Genomic DNA, 17,270 nt, shown 5'->3' with positions numbered 1-17,270 from the left:
CGCAGGTCTGCAGCCCTGTCCTGCCCCACCAGCAGCAGTAACTGGCCAAGCCCCAAAGCAGCATGACAATGAGTGAATCTGCTGCAGGAGAAGATGTAGGAGAAGAGTCTGGTTGTTTTCAGTCTCCTCCTCTTCTGGTGCCCTCATCACCCTGGTTGGATAGCCATGGTGTGACTTCAGCTACTCTACCAATAGTCTCTGTGTTCGTGACTGGAGGTCAGCAGTGATCATACATACTGCCTGACAGTGCCTGTAAAATGGCTCTGGATCACAAAAACAAGAAGGGTGATGAGATTAAACAAGAGGATCATGGGAATTATTCCGTTTGTGTCTCCCCCCTCCCAAGTCCCATGATTCCATTGCCTTCCCTTAAGAATCCCACAGTGCACAGCATGAAACATCCCAGAATGCCTATGGAACAGCAACAGAGAAATACATGATGGGGTGTCTGATCACAATGCTGAGGGCTCCTTGCAAAACAGTATTGTTCTGTGTGGCCACAAAGCTATACGGCAACAGTAAATTGACTGTGGTAACAAGGCGGTGTGCTTGAACCAATTGTGCACCAGCTGTTGTGGATCACTTAATGCAGACACACAAAAGACCCTAACCCCTGACTGCCCCCTCAAATAAAGATCTTAACAAACAAAAGTAACAGGTGGGGAGGGAAGGGCTGGAGGTCCCGTCCTGGTTTGCTGGTTTTCTCTTTGAAGCCGTCAGGGGAGGCAGTGAGAGCACGGTGGGCCATGGGGACTGGAACAGGGAGGTTTGAGTATGGAGTCAAAGGTCACAAAGATACAGCTGGGCTTGCAGGCATGGGGGTCGCTGGGAGTGGAGCTCTCAGGCAGAATAAGCAGTTGCCACACCAGCACTTCTCCCTGGGCTCCTGAACAGGAAAGGTCTCAGCCACTGCAAAGCCACTGCAGCTGCTCCTGCAAGGTGCTGCCTGCTGGTCACTGGTATGGAAAACTGCTTAGTGATGACAGAATCAGCCCAGACACTTCAGCCTTGTCTCCTCTTCCCATCATCCACTGTTGTGACTGCAGGCATGGCCGTCATCTGGGAGGTTGCCTAGCAACCTGCATCACCATCAACCTAGCGCATGGTTCCTAGAGAACCCCTGAGGATTCCTTAGCAACTGAATTTAGCTTTTTATGGAGCGCTGTGTGTCCAGCTGAGTGTCCTCACCTCTGCATCTCCAGGGGGAGCATTTCATCCTCCTCCAGCCGTAGTCAGGCTGATCCTGATCCCTCCTGAAGACATTGGACATTCCTGGCCCTGCCTCACAACCTCTGTCCATGGGCCTGGCCTCCCTGAATGCTGCAGTGTTATCTGGGGATGGGTGAGTGCTGGGGCTTGCTGGGGAAAGCAGCAGAAATTCTTATGATTAGACTCTAATTCTAGACCCATCTTTGCCTGGACATGTTGATGAAATGTTGATTAATGGCCACTGGCCACAGAGACATTCCTTGGCTGGAAACACTTGGCTAGACAGCTACGACTGAGCATGGCTTCAAATGCTCCATGGCCCGTGGATTTTGAGAAGTTGAGGGGGAGGGGCCACAGCCAGGCCTCCACAGCACCAGAGTGGCTATCAGGCTGTGACCACTGAATCTGCTGGGTCTGCAACCTTGAGGTAGATCTGAGCAACCTTTTTTTTTCATCCAAAAGTAACATAAGTGAAAAGTGGCGTTTTGTCAAAACCAGAAATATTTCATTTTTGACCAAATTTAAAACCTTCCCCCCGCCCCAAACCCAGAGACTGACCAGCAAACATTTCACACTGCAAACATTTGGTTTTCAAAACCTGAACATGGTTACTGCTGGAACTGATCCAGCACCAAAGCTCTTGATGATCGCAGCCATAGGGCCAGCAGTCCCTGTGGGTTCCCACGGTCCTCAGAGTTGTAGGCCTTCTGCAGTGCTGTCACTTTTCATTATTTGCGCGGGGCTGTGTGCTGTGTAGAGCAGGAAGCAGTCATGACTCTGCCCCCAAAGAGTTTGCAGTCTAAACACAGACATGCCACAAGGGTGGGTGTGGGTAGGGGGAAAGGAGCACAGAGCTGCAGCTAGGGCAACTGTGTGTTTGCTAAGGCCTCAGGTCAGTGGAGCACTTCTTTAACTCCCATGGACTTGACTGGGACTGATGCATGTGCTTAAGTGCATTGCTGAATTGGGGCCAAGGAGAATAATGCATGCAGCTTGATGGCGTTCTTTGGTTAGCTAAGTGAGCCCTTCCTAGCTGGACCAACAGCTCTCTGGAGGCCTGACATCACCCATTCCCATTATCTCCCCAGCATGAGGTAGGACTCCTTGCAAATGTGTATGTTCAAGGTGGAAATTCTGTGCAATCACCAGTATTCACCTATTCCCTACATTGGCTTTGGCACTTCAGCCTCCTGTGTGATCCATTCGCAGGCAGCACCTGTCTTTTGGAGCTTCTAACAGTGCCACTTAGATCAGTGGCTGACGGCGTTTGTTGTGACAATCTGGGATTGTGGAACTTTCTCTCCCTGCAGCATCCATTTCAGCCCTGCCTTCCCACTCCTCATCAGAGGCAGGATGCTTTCCCCCCAGTGGCTGGCCCTGCTCTCCCTCAATCACGAAGTTCTGCGTGGTTTGTTTAGCTATTTCTGTGATCTCTTCTCAGGTGGTATAATGGTGGTTTGCTACATTTGAATGCCAAATGCTCACTGGGACTTTACAAATACAATAATTGTTAATTGCTCATTAGTATGGTTAATCCTCACTGGAATGTGCTCCTGGAACTCCCATTTCATTTGCCCTTGACAATATAGTGTGTTATACACGGAAAGCTACCGCAATCAGGCTGGGAGGAGCTTGGGAAGTGCAATCACCAGAAGGACACCCCTGCCCGATCTCACTCATGTGACCCTCCTATCTGCTCAGTCTGCCCCTCCTATTGCTAGTCACCCTCAGATCGTGTAACAGCTACAGTCAGACTGTGAGCTCTTCAGAGAGGGACATTATCCAGTCCGTGTATGTAAAGCACCCACACTCTGTCAGACCCTGCTGTAAATAATATTAACAACAGTACAAAAGTGGTAGGAGCTGAGATTAAGGAAAGGGGCTGAGGGCGAGAACAAGCAGGTATGTGCTGTGTGCTGGCCCCGGCTCACAGATCGAGATGGCCTCGGAGTGACAATAACTTGCCATGCTTCCATAGTGCTTCATCTCTTCAAAGCGCTCATCCCAGCAAGGCTCTGGGAGGCAGGTGTCATTAATATTGTTGCCCCATCAGCCCAGGCAGTTGGCCAGGATTCAGGGCCTTGCAGGGCTGTTTCCATTCAGAGGAGATATGGATGGGATGATTCAGGCCTGTTCTTGGTGCGATCTTTTTTATTTACAAAAAATGCACACAAAGTCTCGTTTCCCTGAACACAGTAAAAACAATCAGCAGCAGGAAGTTTCCTTGCCCAGAAATCCCCAAGTCTGTCCCTCCACGAAGGTCTGTGGCCAAAAAGCTCTATGTCTCTGCTATCCCTCAGGTTCATGCTCGCAACTACTTCTGCTGGCTTTCTGCCTCTGACTCCCACAGCCTCCTACCCGAGAAACCCCTCCATCCACACAATTTAGCTCTGTCCTGCCACATGGCTATTGCTTTGGGCAGTCGCCCTTGTTGTCTGCAGCTGCCTTTCTTAAATTGCTCCTTCCATTGAGTGTGAAAGAGTGCCTGGCAGACCCATTGGCTTTAATGACTGCCTCTGGATCAAAGACATTTTTGATGGCAGCCATTAGGATTTTTCTGCACAACATGATTATCCCCATTTTATGGGTGCGGAAAGTGGGACACAGAGGTGAAGACCAAAAGTGACCACTAATTTCAGGGCTGCCCAACCTAAGCCACCACAGGCCTGATAGTCTGAGGAGGTGCAACCCCCATCTCTCCCATGTATATCAAATTAAGTCATGGGTCCTCAGCACCTCTGGAAACCAGGCCCTAGCATCTTGATCCGATTCCCATTAAATCAATGGCAAAACTCCCCTGGCTAAGTGATTCAGGGCCAGGCCATGGCTGTGCAGAGTTGAGTGCCCACAAAAATAAGGAGCTGGAAATTAGTGGCTACTTTTGACAATGTTGTCCTAAGCAAGAAAGCATCAAGTGCCAGGATCCAAACCCAGGAGCTCCTGGCTACTAGCTTCATGCTGTGGACCATGCAGACCCCTTAGCCCACCAAGAAGACAAGGGGTGAGTGAGAGCCAAGCATCATAAAGGAGACTTGGCCATCTCTGTGCTTCCTCATCTCCAGCAATTCTACTCTGCTGAGCAACAGTAGAGCCTGGCTGCAGCTTTGTCCTATTGGTGGGTCAGGGCATTTCTAAGAGCCTAGTGGGAGTCTCCTGGCAGCAAACAGCACACAGCGTGGCGCCTAGGGTCATGGCTGCCATCTTGAATTGAATGTTCTCCATTTTGGGTGATGCAGTATGATGGGGTGTCCACCCCCAATGCGGTGGATGGGATTATCCATGTCCTGCCCCAGTGTGCAGTAGCATAGGGGAGCCCTCCAAGCAGCCTAGAGCAGCCACTCGGGAAGCAGGCAATTGGAGAGAAGCTGCATGGAGCAGCCAATCAGCCCCCAGCAGGCTCACATAGAAGGAGCTGCAGGGCCAGAGTCAGTGGCTGCTGGGAGCACAGAGAGTGAGGACTGTGTCCTTAGCAGGCTGAGGGAACAGTAGTGCCTTGGCCAGGACAGCTGCTGGCAAGGACGAGGGGAGCAAGAGAGAGCTGCTGGCTGGCTGCTGGGACTGAGCAGCTGAATGTCCTGAGGTCAGGGTGAAGAAGGTGCTAAAGCTGTGCAGAAGTGGCCCAGGGAATTGTAGCAGCATTGCCAGAAGTTAAAGAGGCACAGCAGGAAGCTGCTATCTACAAGGTCCCTGGGTTGGGACCTGGAGTAGTGTGTGGGCCTGGGTCCCCCCCATTTGCCACTGGGGAAGTGGCCTAACTATTGGACAGTGCTACCTATCCCCCGAAAGGGGGGAACATTGATGGTGACCTGGCCAGAGGGCCAAGTCATGAAAAGGAGACTGCGGTTCCTGCAGTGAGGCAGGCCTGCAGTCAGAGACAACAGGAGCGGTACCACCGGAAGAGGGAGCACCAACTGGTGAAGCTAATCCCTAGGGTGGCCAGCAGGAGGCACCATCACCGTGAGTGAACTCTGTCACACACAGCCATATTTCTTATGCCTTGTCAGTGGAGATGAAGGGCAGGAAATGGATTTCCACAGCAGAGAGAGGAGAGGCTTCGGGCCCATGACTGTGTTTGTTTGTGATACTCGTGAGGAGGCCCAGCTCACACCCTCTCCTGACCCTAAGCCTAAGAGAGGAAGGGTCCGTCTTCCTCTTCCTCATTCCTTCCCCTGCCCCCCACCACAAGGTGAAATGGCAGAGCAGGAAGTGCCCTAGTCCCAGCGAAGCACCCTGCCATGGGGGCAGATTCAGGGTCAAAAGGGCCAGTCAGATCCCTGGGAAGTACTGCCCCTATCACCAGTGAGGGTGGGGCTCAGCCTGACCCTCAATTATCAATAAACTTGTGACTCTGAGTCTCCTGTCACTGCGTGCCCCTCAGCATTGTCATCTGTCCGGGACTGAGCTCCCTGCAGGGGCTGGGGTGCTGCCAAGACAATACAAAGACCTGGGACTTCATTCTGTTTGTTCTTGCAGAAACCAATACACTCCAATGTTAACCACAAAGAAGCCAGTGTAACAGGGTCAGTGGAAATGTATGGCTACAGTGCAGGGAAATCCTGACATTTGTAGGGAAGATTAAAACACATAGCAGATTCCTTCTGATTGGTGTGGAAATTTGCATGCACTCTTACAAATTCATAGATAGATAGTGACCCACAGTAGAGAACAGACTTGGTTTGATCAATGTAACTCCTATCGTTGATTTTTAATAAGCTGACTTGTTCATAGTACGTCCTAAAATATTTCTTCCATCTGATCAAAAAATGTCACGGGTAAGAAAGGCGTGTTAGAAAAAGCACAGTTCATCTGGATAAAGAGATGATAGTCACAATAATACCAAAATCCCCCCAATTATAAGGGGCATGGAGTTCAGCCATTAAAATGGACAAGGTAAAGAAGACACAACTAGGGCTAACATAATTCCTTCTCTGAGGATTCATCAACCACCCACTGGCACGCAGATAGGGATCCAAGCTAGCCACAGCTGGGCCTTGCTTCAGATATCTGTTTAAATGGCAATTCCTATGTAACACTTTATAACAGGGCACTGTACTTACATAATAATTAAACAGCAACTACACAGAATATGCTTTTTGATACCATTTGTTACCATTAACTCATATACTTGGGAATTTCACTACCTGACTCAGAATAACCAGGGTGCCAGCACAATGCAGCTGATATTCCAGGATTCTGGTGATATACATATTAGAAAGAATACTGTGCTATTCTGTGCATTAAAGCATTTAAATAATTACACTATTTTATTTAACCATCACCCAACTCTTACACAACAGCAGCCAGAGTCTTAATGTAGTCTGTAGCTCCCTGCCGTCCAGAGTGCCCCCTCCAGGATGAAGGATGAGCTTTGGTCTCTGCATGCCACATCTTCAACAGCAATGAGAGATGCTCCCCACAGCCTTCCTTTTTTTGGGTATGTGAAAGCTCTGACTGCACACATGACAGGCCTCCAGTCGCAGCTGTGCCTTCGTGGCAGTATTGCCCCAATCCCTCTTTTGAGGCACCCACAGACATTTTTGTAGGCCAGGAAACATCAAAATGTGGATGCAAAGGTGAGTAATCTTTTCAACTCTTTGCATTCTGCATTCTGCTCCTCAGTGCATTTCCATTCTACACCCCAGAGGATCCGTTTTCTGCTCACGTAGTCAGAAATGAGTCTGTACATCTAAAAGCAGCCAGAACCATCTCTAAACTTGCAGCCCCACTTCTGACCACACATGTTTCAATATACACTAGTTTGACCCCATGTCTTTGTGTCTGAGCTGTCCTTTTTTTAACATGGCTTTTCCTCTATGAGAAATGTTCAGGAACAGACACTCAGGTCCCAATGTGGGGGAAGAGAGAAATCGTCCCACCATTGCTCACAGTTCCCAGCTCTGTAGATAGGGTTGGAATAATTCAGATGATTTTTCTGAAGGCCTACGTTTCTCTGGTCTCATTTTGTTTTTCCCTTTATAAAATGCAGGAAATTCTATGCAAGCACTCATCAGGGATGAGCCTGAACTCTGAGACTTCACCCACAAACAGGCAGAAGCACTGGGATTAGGAGGATCCCCTGGCCACCTTAATCCGACTCCTTTGCCCATGGGTCTTATAGGAACATAGGACTGGAAGGGACCATCTGAGATGTCAAGCCCAATCCCCTGCTATAGCAGGTCACCCCATCACAGAATCCTGTTCATTAACTTATCAAGCTCCATCTTAAAACTAGATAGAGCCTATGCCTCCATTGGGAGTCTGTTCCAGAACCTCATTCCTCTGATGGTTAGAAACCTTCTTCTAATGCCCAGCTTCAGTTTACTCGTGGTCAGTTAATAGCCCATTTGTTCTTGTGCCAACATTGTCCTTTTGCTTACACAGCTCTTCACAGCTCTCCGCCTTCATGTTGCTAGATTAAACAAACCAAGCTCTTCCAGTCTCCTCTCATAAGGTAGGTTTTTCAGTCCCCTGATCATCCTAGTAGCTCTTCTCTGCAGTTGTTGCAGTTTGAATTCATCTCTCTTGAGTGAGCAGTATTGTATGCAATACTCCAGAAGAGGTCTCACCCGGGCCATGGCACTTGCTGGAAATACCTTGCCTGATACATCCTGGGATCACATTTGTCTTTTTTTCATGGCTGTATCGCATTGGTGGCTTGCCATCATCCTGTCATTTTGAGCTGGGTTTTTCATTAGCTAATCACATAGATGATGATAATCATCCTTCATAACAAATTCCTTCCCTCAGCAGTGAGACCCAGGCTCACATAGCACCATTGTGCCCAGCTCCGGGCTTCAATGCAAACATCTGAGTTTCTAAGAAACAGAGCAATTCCTGGCCTGTGTAGACAGGAGATGTCTATACTGCAGGTGGGAGGTGCGATTCCTGGCCTGAGAAGACTTACTCATGCTACCACAGCTCGAGCTAGCATGCTAAAAATAGCAGAGTGGACTTATGACATGGGCAGCGGCTCAGGCTAGCCACTGAAATCCAAGTCCTCCTGACCCCTGGGTCAGCACTTGGGCAGCTAACCAAGCCACCACCTGTGCCGCAGCATCCACACTGCTGCTGTTAGTGCATTACCTCGAGCCAAGCTAGCGCAGACCTGTCTGCCCACCCTGGGAATTACAACCCCCCACTGCAGTGTAGAAACACACGGTGTGCTTTCCCCAGCCCTGAGCCAAAGCAGCTCCTCTTTGGAGGAGGAGGGTGGCGAGGTCTGGAGGGTGGTGCAGAAAGCCCCAGTATCAAGTCATTGTGCAGTCAGGATCAGATGCGGCAGCAGCAGCGGGGGAAAGCCAGCTGGCTGGGGGAGAGACAACAGCTTATTTCAGCAGTGTTGAAAGAGTTTGCTTAAGTGTCCCTGCTTTTTAGTGCCTCATCCTAAAAAGAAAAGGAAGACAATCTTTCTGTGTGGGATGAAAGTGGTCTGTCTCGACTGTTTACCCAGCAATTATAAGTAAATCAGTGGTGCCTAAAGGGGCTGGTTGCCATAGTTACAATAGGATTCGAAGGACCATCATTTGGTCCTGGCTTCAGCCAATCAGGTTGAGGAGCCAAAGCTGCAATATAAAGTAAAGATTCCCATCTTCCAGCCACACAGTTACCAAGAAAGGGAAATAGGTTTAAGAGTGTTGGAAAGTGCTCCGGACAGCAAACAGGGCGGCTTCTCCTGTCATGGCGGACTGCGAAAACCCAGCAGGAAGGAAACGCAGCAGGGGAGGCAGGTGAGAAAATACAGCTCTCCCTATATCTCCATTTATTGTTCTCCTTCACCGCAGCCCCCTCCGCCGCCCCACCCCACCCTCGGCCACCACCGACTCTCTCACCCCCACCCCTGAAACCAACAATAAAACCCCTATCAGAGGAGAGACAAAGAGAGCTGTATGGAAAAACGCTCAACTATTCTCCCAAAATTGTTATCGTAGGCCTTTCAAATCAAATTTCTCAAAGCAGCCTCATCAAAGGCCCCCAGCTGGGCTCTCACTGAGAGAGCCTCAACCCATATTCCTGCCGCCCACATGGCCCCCTCCCCCGCCAGGTCTTGGACGATGCGACAATTCATCGCAAAGTCAGGGCGGCTTAAAAAGTGTGTTTGCAAAAAGACAGAAAGAGAGCGGCTCCTAAATTGATCATAGTCTCCAAATCTCATTACTCAAGACTTCTGAGGATGGATATTTCCAAAGGCTGCTATTAATGACTTGTAAATGGAGTCCCTTTATGAGATCAAAGCCAAAGAGCCAGGACACAGTTGTGTGTGTTTGCTGTTGTGATGGCTAGAGGAGGGGGATGAGTGTAAGGAACCGAGCCGCAGGATGGCGGGGGGAGCTCTCCTCCCCTGCTGCTGCTGCCCTCCATGTTTCCGAGTGTCGCGGCTGCTGCTGTGTGACCCATCTTGCAATGGATACTGCAAATGTGATGTCAGTCAGGGAAGGAGGCAGATAATTACGCAACCGTAGCTGAATGGCTGGAATGGGGACAAACAAACTCCATCAGCTTGTGGCGGTGGAGGGAGAGAAAGAGAGTTCAGAAACTAAGTAGCTGGGATTCCAAATTTGTTTTAAATAAATGAGCATATTTCAGTCAGAACCTCCCAGGACACCTTGAATAGCACGGCAGTTCATTGCTTTTGTCAGCGGCTGATAGATGCTTTCTTCACAGGTTGAGCCTACTTTGTTGGGTTTCTTTTTCCTCCCAAAGTTGTAGCATCCCAGAGCCCTCTGGGCTAAGAGCAGCAGGGACATCAGTAAAGGGAGGAGTTCAGCTACTCTGTTACTGCTGCTCCTCCTTACATACGTGTTTATTTTTGTTGTGAGTAGGAAATCGAGCAATAGGCAGTGTTACCCCAGCGTAAGCACCACCAGAAACAGCCTCTTCATCATATTCGCATACTAATGGAAAGCAAACTCACAGATGGTAAAATAACAGAGTTGTGTAGGTTTCAAAGGAACCTTCTATGTCAATTGTTATATTATTAGGTAAACTCTAAGAAGAAAATCTTTTAATCCACTGTGGCTAATCCAGTCTACTTTTGTTGGCCATGACATATTCAGCGCCAACAAAAGGCTCTGGCTGATGGACACCAGCATACATAATGTATTTATAACTCTGCCACTTGGAGCTTGCAAGGCGGCAGAAAGAGAGACTTCCCGGGTCAGCAGCAGGGCTGGGGGTGGGTGATTTGCAAGACTTTTATCAGTTTTATTTTCATTTCAAAGAGCTCCACTGAGATGTTTACACTGAACTGCTCATTCAAGAGAACACAAAGAGGAAAGAGTGGCCCCCAGCACAGCCCTGTACCCTGCCTTGGAGCCTCCTGTGGGCTCGGCCCACTCCCTACCTCAGAGCCTCTCAGGATTCATCTATACAGCCTGCTGCAGCAAGTCTCCCAGCCAGGGCAACAGATTCGGACTTGCAGGACCCACGCTAGCTCTAAAAGTAGCTGTATAGACAGCACTTTGAAGTTGCAGCTTGGGCCGAAGCTCAGGCTCTGATGCCTATTCAGAGGGATAGACTCCAGCACCCAAGTCTCAGCTTCAGAGTGTTGTCTACACATCTATATTTAGAGTGCTAGCGTGAGCCCCACTACCCCAAGTCTGTCAGCCCAGGCCGGGAGTTTTGCTGCCATGGGCTGTGTAGATGTGCCCTCACGGGGCCTGGCCTCGTCACTGACCCAGTCCCAGCTCTTGAGACAATAGTAGGGTTGGCTGATACATTTGGACCCAGGGTCTGGAAGTAGTGGCAGAAGCTAGTTAACTCCTCAGTATTGCTACTACTGGGTCAGGACCATAACTGGAGATGGAATGGTTCAGCCGTGAAAGAGACTACAACAGTGAAGGAAGAGATCCTTAGGGGGAACTTGAAAACCTAGGTGGGATGATTCCATGATGCAGAGATCCCTTGAAGGGAAAGTATTTGAATGGGCCATAAACAACAGTTCCTGTTGCATAGCCCTGATGTGAGGCCTGTCTGTCCTACCATGTGCAGAAATCTGATTCCACATCCATGGCACAACCAGCCCTTCACAACTACTTTGAGTGGTGGAGTCTGGGGACATCCTCACAAAGGGGGCATGTTCAGAACCAATGGGCAGCAGCTGGTACAGATATTTACCTGATCCATAATAGTGAGAATCCCCCCACCCAAGCCCTCAAGGAGCCACAGCTGAACAAACTCCAACTGAAGCAGAGGCCCAGGGAAAGGACCTTCTGAGGAGTGGGTGCCCGATATTAGTGAGGGGTATGAGGTCAACTCTGCTGTGAAGGCAATTGACCTAATTCCAGCCTCTCCTTCCTGAGATGTACACAAATTAACCCTTTTATCGATGACCTAGAAGAAAACATAAAATCATCACTGATAAAGCTGTGGATTTTCCTACATATGGGGAAGTGGTAATTAATTAAGAGGTCAGGTCACTGATACCAAGCAATCCAGATTGCTCTGTAATCTGAATGCAAGCAAGTAATATGCATTTTAATATGGCCAAATGTAAGGGCATACATCTATCAACAACAAATGTAGGCCATGCTTACGTGGTGGGAGACTCTAGCCTGTGAAGCAGCAACTGAAACATACTTGAGGATCATGGTAGATAATCAGCTGAACATGAGTCCCCAGTGTGATGCTATGGGCAAAAGAGCTAATGCGATGCTTGGATGCATAAACAGAGGAATATCAAGTAGGAAAGTTATTTTATCTCTGTATTTGGCACTGGTGCAACCTCTGCTGGAATACTGCGTCCAGTCCTGGTGTCCACAGTTCAAGAAGGATGTCGATAAATTGGGGAGGGTTCAGAGAAGTGCCACAAGAATGATTAAAGGGATTGGAAAACGTGCCTTATAATGAGAGATTTGAGGAGCTCAAGCTGTTTAGCTTAACAATGAGAAAGTTAAGCACTCACTTGATCACAGCTATAACTATCTACATGTACTCTTCCATCTAGCAGAAAGGTATAACATGTTCCAATGGCTGGAAGCGGAAGCTAGACAAATTCCTAGAAAAAGATTCAAATTTTTAACAGTGAGAAAAATGAACCACTGGAACAACTTACCCAAGGTGGCGGTGAATTCTCCATCACTGGAACAACTTACCCAAAGTAGTGGTGAATTCTCCATCACTGGAAATTTTTAGATCAAGACTGGATGTTTTTTGTGAAAGAGATGCTCTAGCTCAAACAGGAATTAATTCAGGGAAGTTCCAGCTCCTGTGTTATACAGGAGGTCAGACTAAATAATCACAGTGGTTTCTTTGGGCCTTATAGTCTATGAATCTATGTCACTGCCACTGTTATAGATATCACTGTCATCAATTAGAGCTGATTACTTTTCTGAGTAAAGTAATCAGAGACCTTTCTGCAGGTATGCTGGAGGGTGGAATACCATTGGCCAGGTGAGGCAGGGCAGTGGATTGCCACAGGGCTGGTTAGAGGGGTGGCCAAGATGGAGGAGCAACCAGAAAATGGAGGAGCGAGAGGCAGGAATATAGCTAAACACAGATGGTGTCACAAATTTGGCAGAGATCCATGGATAAGGAAGCCCTTGGTATGGGAAATACAATTCTCTTCACAAGAAACAGAGCACTCAAGAAGTAACATAAGTGTTCACAGGCTCCTAACAAGTCCCACCTTGCTGGGCTAACGTCAGATTCTTGCACCAGCCATGAAAGAGTTCTGTTCATGGCAGACAGGTTTTTAAGACTGGCCTGAGCTCTGTTACCGTTGTCAGGACATTCTTCTCCCTTTGGCGAGGACTCTCTGAAAGCACAGTGTCAGAGCAGGATAGCATCCGTAGCATGTCACATGAGGTGGGCTTATTAGTAATGGTACAGAGCTCCACACAACACAGCCTCTCATTTCTAGGACTAAGCTATATTTTACTGATTTCATTTTGAAGTCCTAGTTATTTCAGAAAGGGGGCATCCTTCCTATAATGATACACTGAAACGCTGAAAAGAAAGGTTAGAAACCCACTCTACCCCCAATAGAGCTAAATGGCAGGGTACAAGACATTAAACATACTATGGTAATGTGGACTTAGAAAGCTAGATAGAAGACATTACTTAAGTGACTGAAATATCCCTAAGAAAATGGAAGCCCAGTCCAAGTGAAGCCAATACAAAGGAGTATAAACTATGACCGATGAAGTGTCAGATGGAAGTCGGGGGGGCTAAGCAGGAATCTGAAGATCAAATAGTCAGAAACAAATGAAGTTCAATTATTTAAGCCTATCAGAAGTAGGAAGACTGCAAGATAACTGGTTGGTCTGCTGGAGTGCAGGGGATAATGGGGGCTTTAAGGATGATAAATTGGAAAGAAGCCAAATGGTTCTTTTGCATCCCAGAGATGTTGAGGAGATACTTACCTCAGAATGATTTTCCCCCGGGTAACAAATACAGGGCACTTCCAGAAATTCAGTTATCAAAAATGAAGTGTTGGCACAAAAATGATAAATTGAATAGCAACAAGTCGCCCTAACTGTATGGTGGCTATCCAGCAATCTTGAAAGGATATAAGAAAATGAAGTAAGTGGCTGATCTGCTAGCAGAAATACATAATCTGTCATTCCAATCGGCTACCATACCTGAGGACTGGAGGGTCACCAGTGTTATATATATATATAATTAGGGTTGCCAATAATCACAGTTAAATCACATGATTAACTCCAAAAAATTAATCACGATTAATCACAATTTTAATCACACTGTTAAACAATAGAATACCAATTGAAATTTATTAAATATTTTTGGATATTTTTCTACATTTTCAAATATATTGATTTAAATTACAACACAGAATACAAAGTGTACAGTGCTTACTTTATAGTATTATTTTTATTACAAATATTTGTACTGTAAAAATGATAAACAAAAGATTTTTTTTTCAATTCAACTCATACAAGTACCATAGTGCAATCTCTTTATCATGACAGTGCAACTTACAAATGTAGATTTTTTTTCATTACATAACTGCACTCAGCAACAAAACAATGTAAAACTTTAGAGCCTATTAGTCCACTCAGTCCTACTTCTTATTCAGCCAATCACTAAGACAAACAAGTCTGTTTACATTTACGGGAGATACTGCTGACTGCTTCTTATTTACAATATCACCTGAAAGTGAGAACAGGCATTCACCTGAGGCTTTTGTAGCCACAATTGCAAGGGATTTATGTGTCAGATATGCAAAACATTTATATGCCCCTTCATGCTTCGGCCACCATTCCAGAGGACATGCTTCCATGCTGATGCCATTCGTTAAAAAAATAATGCATTAATTAAATTTTGACTGAACTTATTGCGGGAGATAATGCTGCCTGCTTCTTGTTTACAATGTCACCTGAAATTGAGAACAGACATTTGCATGGCACTGTTGTAGCTGGCATTGCAAAATATTTACATGCCAGATGCGATAAGGATTCATATGTCCCTTCAGCTTCAACTACCATTCCAGAGGACATGTGTCCATGCTGATGATGGGTTCTGCTCAATAACTATCAAAAGCAGTGTAGACTGACACGTTCACTTTCATCATCTGAGTCAGATGCCACCAGCAGAAGGTTGATTTTCTTTTTTGGTGGTTCAGTCTGTAGTTTCTGCATTGGAGTGTTGCTCTTTTAAGAGTTCTGAAAGTATGCTACACACCTCATCCCTCTCAGATTTTGGAAGGACTTCAGATTCTTAAACCTTGGGTTGAATGCTGTAGCTATCTTTAGAAATCTCACATTGGTACCGTCTTTGCGTTTTGTCAAATCTGCAGGGAAAGTGTTCTTAAAATGAACAACATGTGCTGGGTCATCATCCGAGACTGCTATAGTATGAAATACAGGGCAGAATGCAAGTAAAACAGAGCAGGAGACATATTATTCTCCCGCAATGAGTTCAGTCAATATTTAATTAACGCATTATTTTTTTAACAAGTATCATCAGCATGGAAGCATGTCCTCTGGAATGGTGGCCGAAGCATGAAGGGGCTTGAATAAAGACTGGGAGTGGATGGGTCATTACACAAAGTAAAACCTATTTCCCCATGCTAATTTTCCCCCTACTGTTACTCACATCTTCTTGTCAACTGTTGGAAATGGGCCATCCTGATTATCACTACAAAAGTTTTTTTTTCTCCTGCTGATAATAGCCCACCTTAATTGATTAATCTCCTTATAGTTGGTATGGCATTTTTTCATGGCATGTTCTCTGTGTAGCTATATCTTCCTACTGTATTTTCCACTGCATGCATCCAATGAAGTGGGTTTTAGCCCATGAAAGCTTATGCCCAAATAAATTTGCTAGTCTCTAAGGTGCCAAAAGTATTTGAAATATAATAGAGACAAATCAGTATGTCTTCATTAAAGGAAACGTCTGTTTTTCCAATCTGTTAGAATTCATTGAGATGGCCAGTAGAATAGTGGATAAAGGGGAAGTGGTAGTATAACTTATTTGGACTTTGATAGATTTCCTCTCAGGAGGTTGTTAAGGAGAAAAAGTAACAATGGGATGAAAGGTCAAGTATGGTCGTAAATTAGAATCGTATGAGGCAGAAAACAAAGAGTAGGAATGAATGGTCCTGGAGGTTGCCACTGGGATGCTGGTGTCCGTAGAGAGGTGTTGTACAGTATTCTTATTAACATTCGGTAAGTGAGGCTGAGCAGTGAGATGGCAAAATGTATAGGTAACAAAATAATTTAGGATAGGTAGTCAAGATTAGAAAAGACTGTAAGGAACTTCAGAGGGACTGTGATGAGGTGAACCAGGTTCAGAGGCTCTCTGTTGGAGGCCTCAGGGTCATACCGCACCCATCCCCAGAAAGGAGCAGTGAAGGTGAGTCTTCCAAGTGGCCTAGAGAGGCTGTAGGGAAAGCAGCCAATCAGGGAGAGGCTGCATGGAAGTAGCCAATCTGGGCCCAGCAGGCTCATATAAAAGGAGCTGCAGACCTAGAGAGAGTCAGTTGCTGCCTGGAGTTGGAGGAGTGTAAATGGTTTTCCTGGCTGACTGAGGGAGCTATGGGACCATGGACATAGCAGTTGCTGACAGAGACTGTGGGAGCAAGAAGGAGCTCCTGTCTGGCTGCTGGGACTGAAGATAGAATAACCCTACGGTAAGGGTGGAGCAGAAGGTGAAAGTGCTGGGGCCTGTGGGAAGTGGCCCATGGAATTGTAGCAGTATAGTGACTGAGTAAATGGATGCAGCGGGTGGCTGCTATTAATAGGGTCCCTGGGCTGGGATCCAGAGTAGTGGGCAGGCTCAGGTCCTCTGCACCAGCCACAGGCACAGTGGCCTTAATCCCAGAGAGGGAAGTTGAACCAGGCCCTGGAGAGGGGATTGGAGACCCCTGAAGTGGGTCAGTGATATTGAACTGTTTAGACTCTGATACGCCCCTGGAAGAGGACCTGAATTTCTTAGCAGCCTACCTGGGGCCAGGGCCAGTATTGAGAGATATTGTGAGACTGCTTAAAGACTGAGTGGCCTTGTGATAGGCCTCTATTGGACTGACTACCCCGGAAGGGGTCTGCTTTGTTTGTGTTTCACACGGACTGTATGTGACTCGACCAGAGGCCTGAATCACTGAAACCACCTGAGAAACCACTGCCAGGGATCACCACAGATTGAGAGAGGTGCAGATGCACACGCCTCCAGAGGCACTCGTGAGAGCTGAGTGCCACCCTGGTACATGGACCTAACAGAGTTATGTGAATGATCAGAATGGTGGTGGATGCAATTCAATGTAATGTATGGAACAATCTGAAGGATTTATACACACAGATGGGTCCTAGATTAAAGGTAAGAACTCAGGTAAAAGATGTGCTTCTCAGGATTTGAGAGCTCAATGCAAATATCTACCCAGTGCACCCTTCACCTTCTGATTCACCCTGCTTTAATGATCTGAAAAGTTGGGGGATTAGCAGTGTGGGGGCAAAACTTGCAGTTGACACAAAATTATTTAGGTTAATCATGAGCAGATTGGACTGTAAGGAACTTCAGGGAGACCTGACCCAACTGGGAGAATGGGCAGCACAATAGCAGATCAAGTTCAATGTCAATAAATGCAAAGTAACTCATGTTGGAGAGGG

The 17,270-nt window shown here is 46.9% G+C and overlaps 1 protein-coding gene across 1 annotated transcript in view; it reads left to right on the top strand.

Annotated features, from left to right (window-relative positions):
* Nucleotides 1–1,157: 1,157 nt before the first annotated feature.
* Nucleotides 1,158–17,270, top strand: part of AXIN1 (axin 1) — a 239,614-nt gene continuing 223,501 nt past the window's right edge. The window contains exon 1 of the mRNA XM_044980230.1: nt 1,158–1,342. The gene's annotated coding sequence lies outside the window, so the exon portion shown is untranslated. The remainder of the gene's footprint in view (nt 1,343–17,270) is intronic.

Source organism: Mauremys mutica, chromosome 11 (assembly GCF_020497125.1).
Source record: "Mauremys mutica isolate MM-2020 ecotype Southern chromosome 11, ASM2049712v1, whole genome shotgun sequence".
NCBI lineage: Eukaryota > Metazoa > Chordata > Testudines > Geoemydidae > Mauremys > Mauremys mutica.
The sequence above is the reverse complement of the archived record's forward strand: the minus strand, read 5'-3'. Positions and strand labels throughout refer to the sequence as shown.